This window comes from Lissotriton helveticus, chromosome 2_2, assembly GCF_964261635.1.
Source record: "Lissotriton helveticus chromosome 2_2, aLisHel1.1, whole genome shotgun sequence".
Lineage (NCBI taxonomy): Eukaryota > Metazoa > Chordata > Amphibia > Caudata > Salamandridae > Lissotriton > Lissotriton helveticus.
Genome location: NC_136060.1, coordinates 84,073,128 through 84,091,085, shown reverse-complemented (window position 1 = coordinate 84,091,085; position 17,958 = coordinate 84,073,128). Strand labels below are relative to the sequence as shown.

At 47.7% G+C, this 17,958-nt stretch overlaps 1 long non-coding RNA gene across 2 annotated transcripts in view; it reads right to left on the bottom strand.

Moving 5' to 3' along the window:
* LOC144821739 (uncharacterized) overlaps positions 1 to 17,958 on the bottom strand; it is a 511,371-nt gene that overhangs the window by 97,885 nt on the left and 395,528 nt on the right. Inside the window, exon 5 of one of the 2 annotated variants that reach the window (XR_013608415.1) lies at positions 2,343 to 2,372. The exons of the other annotated variant lie outside the window; for it this stretch is intronic. This is a non-coding gene — a long non-coding RNA (uncharacterized LOC144821739). Of the gene's footprint in view, positions 1 to 2,342; positions 2,373 to 17,958 lie in introns of those variants that run through there. 2 annotated transcript variants of the gene reach the window in all.

The following is a 17,958-nucleotide window of genomic DNA, read 5'->3' as shown; positions in this document are numbered from 1 at the left end:
ATGACTCGCAGCTGGTGAGCTGTAAAGCCACGTCAAGGCACCTACCGCTTTACAGGCCATTCACACACCTTTCCTACATGATACACACAAGACCGTTCACACCACCAGGGACAAAACCAACACATTACAACATTCACAAAAAGGGACAAGGTACACTCTTCTTGTCAAAAACAGAAAAAAAGTTCTACACAATCACCTTTTCTTCCAGCACACATACATACTGGTTGGATTTGGCACAAGGGTAAGCAATGGTTCAGTATATGTAGCTGTATTAACCAGAGATTTCACAAAAAAGAAATGCACTGTTAATAATTGAAAGGACAAGAAACTGAACCACTGACTCACAGCTTGTGAGCTGTAAAGCCACGACAAGGTACCAACCTCTTTACAGTCCATTCATACACCTTTCATATGTGTGACACATACAAAACCATTCACACCGCCAGCCGCGGGCCCAGCACATTACAACACTCACACCAGCAGACAGCGCCATTCAAGGGCCCATCACTTTCACATGCTCACATTCCTGACATAGCAACCAAACCAGCTCACGGATTGCGTGGAGTGGCGTTTGGCTAGCAGTGTGTGGAGTGACCAGCAGCTAGTCTCTACTCACACACTGCCAGCCAAGCGCCAGCCCACGTACACCACCAGCCAAGCGCCAGTCCAAGCACACCACCAGCCAAGCATGAGTTCAAACACACCGCCAGCCAAGTGCCAGTCAAAGCACACCACCAGCCAAGTGACAATCCATGCACACCGTCTGCCAAGCGCCAGTCAAGAAGCAGTCCACGCACACTGCCAGCCAAGCACCAGTCCATGTGCACCGCTACCCAAGCGCCCATCCACACACACTGCCAGCCAAGCACCAGTCCACTCACCGCCAGCCAAGCGCCAGTACACGCACACCGCCAGCCAAACAGCAGTCCACGCACACCGCCAGCCAAGCACCAGCTCACGCACACTGCCATCCAAGTGCCAGTCCACACACACCGCCAGTCAAGCACCAGTCCACGCACACTGCCAGCCAATCTCCAGTCAACGCACATCATCAAGCAAAAGTGTCCACTTTAAACAATTCCTTAAATAATTGCACAGCAGTGTAGAAGTTATCAAGCTACTGTTAAACAGTCATCTAGCAAGATCCCACACAATTTTCTCTGAAACTCCAAAAGTGGACGGACAACCTGGGGAGTCAATGGAATCCCTACCAGTGTATACACGGAAATTAAAAACATATCCTGTCCTACTCTCAGACAACATATACAGTTTAATTCCATAACGTGCCCTCTTGCTAGGGATGTACTGCCTAAAAACCAAACTGCCCTTGAACAGGACCAAAGACTCATCAATAGATATTTCTTTCCCTGGAGTATAGATCTCTGAAAATCGATCTACAAAGTGATCAAGAACAGGTCGAATCTTAAAAAGACGGTCACAGTCAGGGTGATCTTGTGGCAAAGCCAAAGTATTATTAACAAAATGCAGCATCCAAAGCAAAAGTAAATACCGATCACGGGTCATAATCACCGGCAATATGGCCGTTGCCATCAAGGGACTGGTAGACCAATATAAAGCGATGGACGGCTTCCTTATCAAAAACCCATCAATAAAGTCAAACCCAAAAACTTCTTCATCTCATCTAGATTTGTCGAAGTACACCGGGTAGCTCTAGGGTGGGGCTTAAGTGTGGCACTGTGGTCCCTGAAAAACTGTTCAGCATACAAATTAGTCTGCTCAACAATCTCAGCCAAAAAATACATCATCCATAAACAACTGAAAGAACTGTATAGGCAAATAAAATTCACAATCCACTCTACACCCTGCATCCACAATAAAGGCAGGCAACACCCGCTGCACCATGTTTGGATCAACTATTAGTTCAGCACTTCCAGTAGGAAGCCTGTAGCCTCAGGCTGGAATACCAATGTCTCTTGCAGCACCATCGGCACATCAGTGTCCCCCTGTAAAACAGGCACTTCATCCGCACTGAGAGTACCTTCATCCGCACTGAGAGTTTCCTCATCATCCGATGATTCCATGTGGAAGGAAAACTCACTACCTGAATCTTCCCCTCCCTCCTCTCCCTCAGACGCACTGTCAATCTCATAATCCTGCTCAGAGGTCGATTTAAGAAGCATTCCAACCACCTGCTGAGCAGTCATTCCACAGCTAGCCATTATCCTTACTAATAAAGGTAACTTATCAAACAAGTCAACAACAACAAACACTTTATAAAATAAGTAATAGACAAAATGTGTCTTTATCAGCAACACCTATATACTCCAAAACAATACCACTCACTTGACAGAAGCAGATAGACTCACCACCACCTACTCTGCACAGACACAGTAAGGATCAACCATATCCCACTAAAAAAAAAAGAAAGGAAAATTACACATAAGACAAAGAAAAACACATTGCAAAGAATTTCTTGCTCAATACACTAACTAAATATGCTGCCATTATGACACCACTTACTCATTTGGAGTAAATACAACAAAAAAGTTTTTCTTACCAAAAAAATGCAACCACGCAAAACTGCTGAACAACCACTGCCGAAACTGCAAACAGGAATCAAAAGCTTTACACTAGAATTAACAGTAGAAATCAAACATTACAATCACAAATGCAAATAATGCACTAGTCCACATACTATCCACCAGCCAAGCAAAGGTGGTAGGTGGGCCTAAAAGAATAAGGCCATTCTGCCCCCACAGGGAGCAGAAACAGCCAAAAAATTCACCCTCATAAAGGGGAAGGGACCCTTGCCCAAGAAGTCACTCCCCAACATTTAAAAAGCTGTGGTGTCTACTGGCTTCTGCCCCTTAGGGACAGATGGGCCTGAACGCATATGGCCGATCTGCCCCCAAAGAGGCAGAAATGACTACAATAAATACCCGATAAAGGAAAGCGACCCTTGCCCAAGGGGCCGCTCCCAACAGCACAAAAACAATCCCTATTGGCATAATGGGCATACAATAAAATTAATTGTTTATTTGGATCAATCTGCCCTTCCAAGGGGTCAGAAATGGCCCAAATAAATGTTCCCCAAAGGGGAGCAGCCCTTGCCGAAGGGGCCGCTCCCCAAAAACATATTGTTCCCCCGAGGGAAGCGACCCTTGCCCAACACAATCCCTGGTGTCTAATGGCTTCTGTCCCCCTTGGGGGTGGATGGGTCTAGACTCACGAGGCCGATCTGCCCCCAAAGGGGGCAGAAATTACCAAAATAAATGATCCCCAAAGGGGAGCAACTCTTGCCTAAAGGGCCGCTCCCCAAAAGCATAATTTAATTTAAAAAAATCCCTGTTGTCCTAGTGGGCACAGGGGGGCAGGCCCACCTAAGCTAATTGCTCCCCCAAGTGGAGCGACCCCTGCCCAAGGACCCGTTCCCCGACACAAACAGTGCATTTAAAAAAAAAAAACCTGGTGGCCCTCCCACCTTTTTTTTAATATAAAATAATAACGATCTGCCCCCCCCAAGGGGGGCAGACCCAACTGCATACATTTCTACTCCAAGGGGGCGACCCTTGCCCAAGGGGCCGCTCCAGGCGCGATCGTGCAGCAGAAATGCTTTTTAAAAAGACATCGGAGGAAAGGAAAACCCTTTCCTTTCTTCCGATGCCTTTTTAAAAATACACCCCACCCTCCACGGCGAGAAACTCACCTCTTTGTTTCTCAATGCCCTGGAAGCAAATGGCTTCCAGCGTGTCAGTAAACAAAGGGAAACCCTCAATGACGTGGAAGGGGTGCGGGGGAGGCAGGGGATAGGCTTCCCCTGCCTTCCCCAATGCAGGCATGGTGATCGATGTCCCACAGGGGGAGGGCCTGTGCTTCCCCCGTGGGTGGGTGTCACGACGGCCGAGAGCCGTCATGAGCACAGCCCCACTGTGACTCATGACGGCTCCCGGCCGTCGTGAGCACCGAAGGGGTTAAACAAGAAAATACCAAACTTTCTAAAAGTGGCATTTTCAAACACAGAATTTAAAAAAAATCTTTACTAAAAGATGTGTTATTAAATTCTGAGTTCAGAGAGCCTAAACTTTTTTTCTCTATCTTGTCCCAATGGGAAGTGATATTTATAATATGTTATAAATAAACTCCCATTCTATCCTATGGAGGAAGTTAGCCTTTCAATAGTGAAAAACAAATTGGCAGTATTTCACTATCAGGACATGTCACACACACCAGTACATTTCCTACCTTTCACATACACTGCACCCTGCCCAGGGAGGTACTTTAGGCCTACTATAGGGGTGCCTTACATGTAGAAAAAGGGAGGGTTAGGGCCTGGTAAGTGGGTGCACTTTAATAACACAACAAACTGGGGGTCTCGAAAAAATGCCACCAAATGCCAAAGAACAGAAAGAAGAAAAGTGAAAGAACTGGAGTATTGTGAAAAACAAGGGACCCTTGAGCAGAGCTTGGATTCCCATCAATTGTCTCTGTGATCAGTATTATCATCTGGTCATCCACCCAGTTGAATGATATGCCCCTTGATCATAGAGACTATCTCCTTTGGAAAGGCTCTCTCACTTGGGTCAACAAGAGAGGGCCAGACACAGTGAACAAGCAGATGCAGATATTATGCTGTTTTAATCCGTGATCACGCTGAACTCGTGCTGTGCATGAAATAGTGAGTGCAATATTTAAAATAGAGTTATTAGGAGAAAAACACATTTTATTCCAAATATCCCCTCACAGTCTAGATAAAACCAGTGCGAAAAGCAGTGTTTACAAAATAACTGCTAGCTATAAAGCCATATTGGTAAAAATGCCCAAGGCTTTCTTCAGGACCTATTTTCGTCAAAGTTTGCTACTGCATCACAACACCACTAGAAAACCTCTAAAGTGTCAAAAGTAAAAATATATTTATAATAATGAATATCACCACTAGAAAGGTTGGAATCAATACAACCTTTCCTTATCAGATTCTCCGCCTCAAGGGATGCAGATGGCACCTGAATAGAACAAAACAAAAAACCCACCAATACTCCCGATTAGTTCTCTTGTACAAAAACCAACAGGCCTCTCCTTTCTTGGTTATCCTTGACTTTCCAGCTAGTTGTCTAATAGTCCTAATAAGCATATATGCATATTTGCTTACCCGTATTGATCGGGGACTTGACCTCACCTCACCTGGAACCTTACTCAGGAATGCAAGGCCCCGCACTGAGAAACAGAAAAGAATGAGAGGGTGATCGAAAGCTGGTCCTAACTGCAGTCAGTAGCTAAACTCGTACTACGCCTCCTCACTTCTGTCTAAATCGTATTGAATTACTGTGTTTGAAAAATACACACCATCGTTCTGCAGAGACAACCCTACCTTGTAAAACCCTTTCAAAACAAAAGTCTAGCTTGGTATCTTACTCTGCAACAGTCTCTCTCATGCTCAAAATTAGACGATTGTACTGTTTAGATCATGTACTGCCAGAGACCTATAAACATCATCATGCAGAGAAAACTATCTTAGCCTAACTTAACCAAACAAAATCTCTTTAGACTCCAGCTGTTTAAAACGTCATTTAACAATGCCCCAGTGTGAGACAAGAACAGTGGAGAACAAAAAACCAGGATAAACTCAAAAAACAAGCTAGATTCAAAAAGCAAGATACATTTCTGCTCAAGTAACTGAGGAGACTAAGAGCGAGGGAAGTTCTCCTACCTGTCCGTCGTTGCCTCCGGCGTGATCAGAGTCAGGGATGGAGGTAACGATTGGTACCGGAAACCCACTTAAGTAGTACTTCTGGCCACATCTGATGCTCATTAACAACAACCCAGCACATTTCGATGCGTCAACGAAACTCAATCTACCAATTGATGTCATCGTCATGAGGCCTGTAGTTCCATTAGTCTATACACCCTCGGTTGATAGGTTAGAGTGCCGCTTCTTGAGTAGACTAAAGTGTGACGCTCTTGCCACCTAGTAACTACATGCTGTCATCAGAGTCAAAATGGTAGTTCGATCAGTCAGCTGCTTCCTTTTGTTATGGATTAAACCTATGTGCCCACTTCTCCTTCACGGCTTGCCCATAAAGGATACTATGTCTAGAGCTCATATTCATTTTGCACTGTTATTCATTTTATTCTGCCTGGTCGCCTGGGAACTGCAGAAGGGCATAATCATAATCAAAATTATAGTTCCATCAGTAAAGTCCATCCTTTAATGACCGATTAGACCTAAGTGCACACTCGCCCTTCACGGCATGCCCATCAATGAAACTATGTCTAGAGCTAATCCTCATTTTGCTCTTTTGTTTAGTTTTATTCTTCCTGCACCTGTGAGGAAATGTGCCATGTTATACCAACATATTGTGTAGGACTACAATATGTTATGTTATGTTATGTTATCCAATTGTTAAAGCGCAAACAGCTGCCCCAGCAACGGAGCGTCCCGGCGCTGACCTAACCAGTACCTGAGGGGATGGGGGGGATAGCCAACAGAAGACTAGATAAGGGAAAAGAGATGAGTTTTTAGTTCTTTTCGAAAGGCAGTCAAGTTGGTTAGAGTGCGGATATGTAGAGGCAGGGAGTTCCAAAGTCTTGCCCCCAAGACTTTGAAGGAACGTCCACCCATTCTACAAAGCCTGGAACGGGGGACCGTCACAAGGTGTTGTCCCAGTGAGCGTAAGGTACGCTGAGGAGTGTAGGGTACAAGGAGCGGGCGTAGGAGTTCAGGGCAGTCTGAGTTAAGAATTTTGAATGCAGTGGTAAGGGTTTTGAAATGGATTCGGGATTCAATTGGCAGCCAGTGCAGATTACGGATGGTAGCTCTGGCAGAGCACCTGCGTGGGAGGCCAACCACAGCTCTGGCAGCCGAGTTCTGAATGCGCTGCAGCCGTGCTAATTCTGCTTTATTTGCCCCCAAGAATAGCACATTGGCATAGTCCAGCCGGGCAAGAATCATGGACTGGATGATAAGTTGACGGGTTCTGGAGTCGAAGAAACCGAGTATCGGGCTAAGACTCCTCATTAGGCCCACACACGTAGCTGCCACTTTCTTTGTGTGGGACTGAAAGTTGAGGGAGGAGTCGAGCCAGACACCTAGGTTCTTCACAACATTTTTTGGCACGGGGGTGGGACCAAGCAAAGAGGGCCACCAATGATCGCTCCAGTAGCTAGGGTTTTTGCCAAGGAGAAGCACCTCCGTTTTCCCGGCGTTCAGCTGCAGGCAGTTGCGTGTCATCCACTGTGCAACTGCCGCTAGCCCATCCCTGAAATTAGTGGCCGAGGTAGAAGGGCCTTCAGAGAGTGTGATGACCAGCTGTGTGTCGTCGGCATACGACACAAGCGTAAGGTCCCACTCTTTTGCCACTGCTGCAAGAGGCTGGACGTAAAGATTGAAAAGGGATGGGCTAAGCGCCGATCCCTGGGGAACTCCCTGTTCGATGGGATGGGGTTGGGAGATGTAGGGTGGGGCTGAAACTTGAAAGGACCTGTCCTTTAGAAAGGACCGGAACCACTCAAGGGCGAGTTCGTTGATCCCTATGGCCTCAAGTCGATTCAACAGGATGTTGTGTGAGACCGTATCAAAGGCCGCGCTGAGATCCAACAGGATCAGCGCGGCACTTTGACCAGCGTCCAGGACGCCCCGAAGGTGTTCTGTGGTGGTCAACAGGGCGGACTCGGTGCTGTGTCCTGGCCTGAAGCCGTTTTGGGAAGGGTCCAGGACGTGGTTTTGCAGCATATGATGGGATAGCACTTTGTTAACATGGGCTTCAGCCAATTTGGACGTCCAGGGGAGCAGCGAGATGGTCTGTAATTTTCTGGTTTTGTGGGATCTAATGTGGGTTTTTTAATAATGGGAGAAACCCATGCAGATTTCCAGCAGGTGGGAACCACAGCTGAGGAAAAGGAGAGATTGAGTAGGCTGGAAAGCGAGGGAAGGAAGAATTCCAGTGAGTCCAAGAATTTAGTTGGTCTCATGGGGTCTGTGGGGGAACCAGACTTAACCTGTCTGCACAGTTTTGCAAGGTCGTCGAGGGATATGTCAGGTATTCTTGACAGTTTTGACGTGTCCACCGCAAAGTTGGAGGTGTTGGTGGGCACAGGCTCATCTTGGGGAAAGGAAGTATAAATTTTCCTCACTTTCTCAATGAAAAAGGTGGCAAGGTCTTCGCACTGTTTCGAGGAGGTAATGCCAGAGGCCGTGTTGGAGACCTTTTGGAGGCTTTGAACTAGTTTAAAGATCGTTTTGGTGGGGTTGGTGCTTAGTTTAATTTCCTTTGCGTAAAAGGAAGCTCGGGTGGTGCGTATTGCCTTGTGATACGTGCGTAGTTTTGATAGGTAAAGGGCTTTGTCGTTGTCTAAGTAGTTTTTCCTCCATTCGCGATCAGCTTTCTTGCAACCCTTCCGTAAGGTTTTGAGCGTTTCATTGTACCATGGGTTGGTGGGGGAGCTGCGAGTTTTTGTCCATTTAGCCGGAATTAAGGCATCAAGCCCTGTCACGATCCAGTCATTAAAAGCAGCATAAGCTGTATTAATATCTCTGTTCTCGTCGGGGGGATGGAATTCTCCTAGGTTTTTAATGAGGTCTTCTGAAGAGAATTTGTGCCATGGCCGTTTGTGGCAGGGGTTAGCCGCAACTTTAGCGGGCGGTTTTTTTGCCGTAATGATAAGTTTGACGAGGAAGTGGTCGGTCCAACCCATGGGTTCAGGGGACTCAGCACTAGCTTCCAAAATGTTGGTAAAAATAGGATCTAATATGTGCCCGGCAGTGTGAGTGGGGGAGTGGACCAGGGTGTTTATATGACATGGCAAACCCCGGAAACCATAGTTCTATCGTTCTCGAGGTTCAAACCAGCGGCTGTTTATACTGTCCACCTTGTAAGTTCCTCGATATCAAAATATATGGAAAATATATAGACATAGGCCTGATATTGTGAAAGGAGATCTACCTTCAACTGTCATCTCTCCATTGTCATATCTTGATTAGACCATAAGCCATACATTGATGATAGCTGCAGCCCAAGTCTCACTCTAGGGCTGCAGCAAATCCTCTGAGCCTGGGTCTTCTGTGGGTGGTATTAAACCCTGCTCTAACAACAATGAAACCATGCGGCATCTATGCCAAGCAGTCGAAATAGACAGCCATGATGGTGCCATGTATTGAGGACGGTGAGTGTGATTTCTTGAGAATGAGCACTTTCCCCCACTCATCTCCTCCACCTACAGGTGAATTATTCAGTCCCTCAAGTATACATGGAGTATTATCAAGAAATGATTGGTACACTGCATCATCGTATGCTAGACCGCTGAATTCAGCCATCTTATTGCAAAAAAAGAGGGGGGGACGGAAGGGAAGCCCTACAGATTTATACTTACTTCAAAAATCAACTAACCGTCGAATATGGTTAGGAAAACAAACTACTGCAAAGTTGGGTGCATTTGCCAAGCACACATCACCATTAACAACTGCAAACAGGCACTGCAGTGGTAGTCCTTAGTTAGCTTTTCAGAGCTACTCATGTGGATGACACAATCAGTGCTGCAGGCCCACTAGTAGCATTTGATTTACAGGCGCTGGCAACTCAGGGATTTACAACAACATTGAATATGCCAATCAGGGAGAATTAATTTACACAGGGAGCACTTGCACTTTGACACTACTTAGCAGTGGCAAAGTGCCCAAAGCATCAAGCCAGCAAAAACAATATCCAGCACAGCATCAAAAATACAAGAGGTAGAGGCAAAACATCAGGGGAAAGCATGCCAAGTCTAACAGATGCTAATTTTCCAAAGGCCAAGGAAACTACTTCTACTACCACTGCCCCTAAGGCACCTGCTCCCCCTAGCACAAGTGCAGATGGTAGTACAGCACACAAGGGAGTAATGTGGTTAACCTTGGGCACTGAGATGGGCTCTGACTTAGTCAGAACACCAGCTCTGGCTGTGTTAGTCTGTGATAGTGCCTTGGATCTTGCCATGTTACTTGTCAGTCTCACTAACTTGGGCAAGTACAGACAACAGCCTTTAATCAATGGAAAAGAAGCAATGGCTTGTAGGGATACAGGGGCCAGTGTCATTATGGTGATAGAGAAACTTGTGTCCCGTGAACAGGTCATACGTGGACAAGTTTACCAAGTCACCAATGCTAGCAATGTCAGGACTGACCATTCCTTGTCAGTTGTGAGCCTCAGCTGATCTCCAGATCTACCTGTAGATTGTTTGGTGGGCAATGATCTAGAAACTTCAGACTGGTCTGCAGTGGAATTCTGGAATCATGCAGAGATGATGGACATCTTTGCCAGTGTGTTTGTTGTTACCAGGGATCAGGCAAAAAGCTCACCCCCGAAAAAGAACTGGACCCTGGAAAAATGGACCAGGTGCTTCCAAAGAGAAGGAGCAGGAAGGGTAAGGAATTGCCCTCCTCACTAACTATCAGTGAAGGTCAGTCTCCGGATTGGTGCGATCTTAGTCCCTGCTAAGGAACTGTTTGAGAGTAACTTGGGCAGAGTTCTTTGGGGAAGGGGGCTCTTTCAGGGCAGATTTGAGTGTGTGGCAGCAGTCCTGCTCCTCTCTTGAAGCCCTCAGACAGCAAGCTGTTGCTGAGAGAGCAGGGAATATCAGTGGGTCCCATGGGGTCTATTGGGAGGATGGACTCTTATACTCTGAGGGTTGGGACCCCAAGCCAGGTACCACCAGAAGGTTGGTCATAACCCAGAAGGTTTTATTTCTCTCCCTAGCACCTGATATTCCTCTTTCAGTACACTTAGGGCAAAACAAGACTTGGGACAGACTTGGGACAGACTTGGGACAGACTTGGGACAGACCTGTCCCATACGTTCACTGGCCCCATATGTCTGAAGAAACCAAGGAGTTTTGTCGCTCCTGTGCCACTTGCCAAGCCAGTGATAAGTCAGGCAGCACCACAAAGGCCCCCTCAACTCCACTTCCAGTGGTTGGGGCTCCCTTTGAGAAGGTAGGGATTGACATTGTTGGTCCCTTAAACCCTCCAACTGCATCTGGACACAGTTACATACTACTGGTGGTGGACCATGCCACTAGGTACCCAGAAGCTATTCCCATTAGGACCACCACAGCTCCTGTAGTGGCTAGGGCCCTCCTGGGAATCTTTCCCAAAGTGGGCTTCCCTAAAGAGGTATTCACTGACAGAGGTGCCAACTTCATGTCAAGTTACATCCCTGCTATGTGGAAAGAGTGTGCTGTAAACTATACATTTATCACACCCTATCATCCACAATGCAATTGGCTTGTTGAAAGGTTCAACAGGACCCTCAAGGGTATGATCATACAATTTCCAGAAAAGCTTAGGCGAAAATGGACTATCTTACTACCCTGCCTTCTCTTTGCCTACAGAGAGGTTCCTCAGAAGGGGGTTGGCTACAGCACATTTGAACTTCTGTTTGGGCCTCCAGTTAGTGGTCCATTGAGTCTAGTGAAGGAAGGTTGGGAGCAACCTCTCAATCCTTTTAGCCAGGACATTGTGTACTATGTTCTTGGCTTGCGTTGATGCATGGCTGGGTCCATGTAGAAGGCCAGAAAAAACCTGGAGGCCAGCTAAGAACTTCAAAAAGCTTGGCATGACCAAAAGGCTATCTTGGCTGTTTACCAGCCAGGACAGAACATGTGGGTGTTGGAGCCTGTGGCCCCAGCAGCTCTCCAAGATAACTGGAGGGGACCCCACACCATCCTTGAACAAAAAGGTGAGGTCACCTACTTGGTAGACCTAGGTTATCCAAGAAGTCCCCGTAGGGTACTTCATGTGAACTGTCTGAAACCTTTTGTTGACAGGACTGACATGGGGTTGCTCATGGCAACTGATGAGGGACAGGAAGAAGAGAGCGATCCTCTCTCTGATCTCCTCTCTCAGAACCCTGATGATGGATCAGTAGATGGAGTAGCCTTGGCAGTCAGCCTCACTGATCATCAGCAGATGGATTGCAGGCAAGTCCTCAATCAGTGGAGACACATGTTCTCCCTGACACCCAGTCTGGACACAGGTGACAGCCTGCTTGTGAAGAATAAAATCTACGGACAGCTTGACCATGTCAGGGACTTCATCTGGACAGAGGTCCAAAAGATGCTAGAATTAGGGGGGCATTGAACCTTCTAATAGCCCTTGGGCTAGTCCAGTAGTCCTTGCACCAAAACCTCACACTAAGGGTAGAAAAAGAGAGGTGAGGTTTTGTGTAGACTACAGCGGCTTAAATGCAGTCACTAGAACTGATGCTCATCCAATTCCCAGAGCCTAAGAACCCATAGATATTTTGGCCTCACCAAGTTTCTGAGCACATTTGACCTGACATCTGATTCCTGGAAAATCAGACTTGCTGAGAATGCCAAGCCAAAAACACATTCTCAACCCCTAGTGGGCATTATCAATGTATTTTGATGCCCTTTGCTCTGAAGAATGCACCTGCCACATTTCAGAGGCTGGTGAATAAAGTCTTACCAGGACTGGAAGCCTATAGTGCAGCATATCTATATGATATTGCTGTCTTTAGCTCCACCTAGGAAGATGACCTGGTCCACGTCAGAAATGTTCTGGCGGCCCTGGAAAATGCAGGCCCCACTATCAAGGCCCCTAATTGCCGGATAGGAAAGAGTAAGGTTTTTACTTGGGCCACCTGGTAGGTGGAGGCCAGGTTCAACCATTGGAGAAGAAAACCCAGACCATTGTGGGCTGGGTTACTCCCACTACCCAGACTTTGGTCAGAGCTTTCTTGGAACTGATTGGATACTACAGACAATTTGTGAAGGGATATGGGTCAATTGTGACTCCCCTGAATGAGCTGACAAAACAAAAATGGCCAAGAAAGTTCAATGGCCAGTAAGCTGTCCAAAGGCATTTTATGACCTAAAGCAGGCCATGCGCACTGCTCCCATCCTGCAAAGTCCTTACTGCTCCAAAACTTTCATTGTCTAGACAGATGCATCTGAGATATGGTAGGGCTGTGTTATCACAACTTAATGCAGAGGGCCAGGAACAACCAGTAGCTTTTATCTGCAGAAGGTTCACCCCAAGGGAGAAACGTTGGTCAGCAATTAAGAGGGAAGCCTCTGCTGTGGTCTGGGCCCTGAAGAAGTTGAGTCCATATTTGTTTGGCACTCACTTCATTGTTCAGACAGACCACAAGCCTCTCTTATAGCTCAAACAGATGAAGGGTGAACATCCCAACATTTTGAAGAGATCCATTTGCCTACAGAGGATGGACTATACAGTGGAACATAGACCTGGGAGTAACCATGCCAATGCAGATGGACTCTCCAGATATTTTCACTTAGAAAGTGAAGGCTCAACTGAGTAACGTTAGTCTTATCTACTTATGTTTGGGTGTGGGGTTGTGTAGGAATGTAGGATCTGCTTCTATAGTTACCCCCACCTTTTGCTTGCTGTAACGCTGTTTTTGACTAGTCTGACTGGGATCCTACTAATCACTACCCACGTCTCTTTATTTATTGTTTTATTTATTTATTTGAATTTTATGTAACGCTGGCTAGACACAGAGGTATCAGAGCACTTTACATAAGGATCCACAAAATTACAATAGTACATCAGTTACAAGTTGCATCAGTTACAAGAAAACATTTCAAGAGTGTCGGAAGACGAAATAAATGGAGCTTAGAAGGGTAAGGGGGTGGGGTAAAGGTATAGGAGGGAGAGACGATGGAGATAGGATGGGTGGTGAGATGAAGGAAAGTCTGCCCAAAAGTCCGGCTGGGTGGGTGACGGCCGAGGAGGAAGTCTACAGCCCAATCTCCTCTATAGCTATCAGGTAGCTCCACCAGGTATCAATCAAGCGGCTAGGCCTCAAAGAGGAAACAATTAGAGAGCAAAGAGGAGGGATAAATAGAGCATTAATGAGAAAGTGGGTGGTGTAAAAGGGGAGGAGGGAGAGTACGACGGAGAGACGGAGCAAGGTCTGCCCAATGTCCGGCTGGATAGGTGATGGGCGAATGTGTAGTCCACAGCCCATCGCCTCTAAAGCTATCAAGTATCTCCACCGGGTATTGGCCAAAAAAAGCTAGATCTCCACGGTCCAAGGTAGGTTCATCGGTTCAAGTACTTTGTTGTGGAAGCTGGTGTTCTGAGGTTAGACTCAGGGATCCCTCAGGGTCAAGGATGCACTCTTGCTACACCCTCAGCGGCACTAAATTGTTATGATAAGTACTTAGGTACATCTCAGATTAGATACTGGGGTACCTTTATAAGTCCCTAGTATTTGGTATAAAGGTAACCAGGGCATAGGTACCCCAGAGTTCCGCCACAGGCTAGAGGCATGTATTATACCACCTAGGGGAGACTATTCAGACTAGTACTATGGGCCTGCCATTGTAGCCTGTGAAAGCTGGTGCTAGAACCAATTACGAAAGATATAGGTTTTGCTATATCTAAGTTCACTGCACATAAAACCTATAAATCACCCCTACAGCAGGCCTTCTTAATCCTGAGAGCAGGGTGCTCAGTTCCGAGTGTGAGGGTACCCCTGCATGAGCAGGTCACCCTTACAGCGTACGGAGTCCATTCTACTGGGTTGTAAGTGAGACAGCCATGTAACATATAGAGGGGCACTGCATCATTACGCGATGACCATCTCGAAACTGGCTGTAATGAACCCTGTTGTGTTTGGTATCAAACATGTTGGAATCATACCCCCATGTATGATTCCCAGCACTGTAAAGGCCCTCCGTTAGGTCCTCAGTGCTCCCGGTACCAGTCTTCTAGACCCAGACTGCACGACATGGCTTCTGCCGACCAGAGACACATTTTGCCCTCCTGCTGCTGAGCCAAGCTCAAGCAGGGGAAGGCAGAACAATAGGCATCCTATCACAGGGAGGTGTGACCACCTCCTAGACAGGGTTAAATGTATTGTGGCAGGATAGGAGCGCTTTCCAGCATCACATAGTCTGCGTGAAGGGCACATTTGGTGTCCTCCATGCATAGTCCAGTTCAAAAAAGTTAAGAGATCCATTGGCTCCCGCTCTGGCACGAAACTGGACAAAGTACAGGGGAGTATTCTCCCCCTTGTCCAGCTCCTCCTTAGGGAGGGGCCCCAGTATCGTCCCAACTCTTTCCTTAGTGAATTTCAAGGCTTACCTGTGGGTGGGTCCCTAGATTCCTCATGGGACACTATACAATTCAGACACCACTTCAACTGTCTGGGCACTCTGGACTTCGCTCTGGGCATCGAGGATGCAACCGGGAAGACTCCTGCTGCTCCTTATCTCTTCGCCCTGCTTGTCTGTACCTGTGTTCCATACAGAAACCTGTCCAGGGCCTGTGGACATTCAAGACACCTGACGGAATCTCCCTTGAAGTGAAGGAGTCACTTCGCCGCATCTGCAGGCATCGCAACCAAGGAGGCTGGTCTACTTATCCTGGGCTCCTACTAACTGCAAAAGGCTCAGCAACACAGGTGGTAGTTCTTCATATCCTTCGAGGCCTGCCATGTGTAGGAAGGTGGATATCTGACTATGGTTACCCCCAAACCTTTTGCCTGGTGTTTAGCTGGTTTTTGACATAGTTGGCCTGGGATCCTGCTATTCAGGGCCCCAGGCTAATTGCTCTCTCCTTAAAATGGACTCTATGTACCTTAGGTACATACACAATTGGAACTGGTTCACCTTATTGGCCCCTGTAACAGTGTACCCAGGTACCCAGGGCATAGGTGCTTCCAAGGCCTACCAGGGGCTGCAGCATGTATTGTGCCACCCCTGAACTGGCCTCCATATTTGACACAACTGGCTGATCACTCAGCTGGGGTAAGTCGGTGTAACCACCCCTTACTTAGGTGTAGTATGCCTATACCTAACCTAAAATGGACACATATGTTCCTATCAGTCACTCCTATGGAAGGCCTCATCAATCCTGGAGGCAGAGTGCTTGGAAATATGTGAGATGGTGCTCTGGCATGAGCTGAGCCTGTCTGCAGCTTTCGTAACCATGTCCTTTAGCTGTTCCATGATATTGCCATACCATATACTCTTAAGTGCATTATAATCCTCGCGGTTAAATGCTATCTTAGGTTTGGCTTTATCAAAACATGTCGAGTAAGGTGTCATATGAATTGGAATACTACCCCCTCGCCAGTTCTGGCGACGGGGGTAGCATTCCAGCCTTCTAGAGGGACACGACATGTACCTAACCTGAACCCCGGTTAAAGTTAAACAGAGCCTCAGCATCACAAAATGGATGCTGCCACCACAGACACAAGTCTGACCTCCTGCTGCTGGGGGTCCTTCCAGCGAGGGCAGCTTGGACAAAGGGTTTCCTGCCTGGGGAGGTGCTAGCACCACCCCAGACAGGATTTTGTGTATTGGGTAGGACAGGGCTGAATAGAATCAGACATGCCTGGGGCACACAAGGTGTCCCTGTGCATAGGCCAGTTCAAACCGGTGCTGGGGCTTTCCAGCCCTAGTCCTGGCGCGAAACTGGACAAAGGAAAGGGGGTGTAACCACCCCCCTTCCTGGTTCCACCCAGAGGAGGGACCTAGTAGGTGATCCGGCCCCCCAGATTCGAATAAGAGTGGGAGCTGTGTCCTGAGACTTCAGATCATCCTGAATCAACTTGAAATACAGAAGAAGACTGGACTTCGAAATTCTGCTGCACAGAAGATGGAAGAGAATCTCCCTTGTGGCCAAGGAGTGACCACCCTGTGAACACAGGCACCAACCAGCAACTCAACGTCTGCTTTGCCGCCGCCTCCCGCCGGAGCCCGAGCCCAGAGCCTGACAAGACCCAGACTCCCAGACTTCTCACAGCCCGATCCACAGTCCCTGCAAGAAGGGACCCGTGGAGGCACCGAGAGACGTGGGACCGGACCTCTTGGAAGACCCCCGAAACGCTGACTGCGCAGCATCAGAGGTACCCTCGACGCTGTGCTTTGGGGTTTGAGAAGCCCCAACCTCGAGCAGCCCTTGCACCGAAGATCAGCCCCCCAGCATCTCCACGATCTGCGTGGGGCCCTTTTGCATTGTGCCACTCGACGCGCCTTCCCGTCCACTTGCCACGCGACTAGTGGCCATCTTGGCGACGAAACCTTCAACTTTCACTGCAGGTCTGGTTGCTCCAGACTTGCCCTCGCTCCTGTAAAAAGGAGCACCTACTCTGACCTTGCTGGTCCGAGTAACAAGCCTTTTTCAATTCCTGCGTGGCTTGCATTAGCCAAGGCCTGTTTGCTTCAATCAAGTTGCCGACACCGCCAACAGCAAGAAGCCTGCGTGGGACAGCTCGTGACCGACTCCTGGACGTCTTCGACCCCTCGTGTCCACGTGGCTGCAGAGAGAAGCTACACCTTGATGCCTGTTTGCACCCGACATCGCCTGGTTCCAATCTGGTTCCACGGTAGTCACTGGCTAGTGACTTTGAACATTGTCCCCTCTGCTTTCAGGTCTTCACCTCTTCAGATCCACCCTTGGATCCACCGGAACTCTTCACATCGAGTCGCCAGCAGCATCTTCAGCTCCAAGCACCATCGACCTGCGTGACGAAACCCGACACTACTTCGACCCTATGCACCCGCTTCATGTGGGTGAGGTAACTCAGCTCCGCCGGTGTTCCCACACTGGTACTCACCTCTAGTGTCTGTGTCTGAAATTTCATCCTTCTAGGTCACTCGGAAGGTTCCTTTCTAACTAGCTTTGTACTTTTTACGCACCATAGACTTTGCATTGGTGAGTGCGTGCCCTTTAAACACTGCACCCGAGTCCCGCGGGCCTTTCCCGACTTCTTCACTGTTAGTCCCGAACAGCTCCAGCGATTCCCCAGGCCCTAGGCCTATTTCCTGTCCAAGTGGCATCTCTTATACCACTTCCTTAGTATATGGTTTAGGTGGCCCCTAGGGCTCATCCATAATTGTGCAACTTTTGTGTATTTTAACTGTGTTTTGTTTTAACGCATTTGCTTCTGTGCTCATAAAGAGTATCAGGGATATTTGTAGTAATAAATCCATATATATTTTCAATATATATCTGTGTGGTGTCCTTTCATTTGG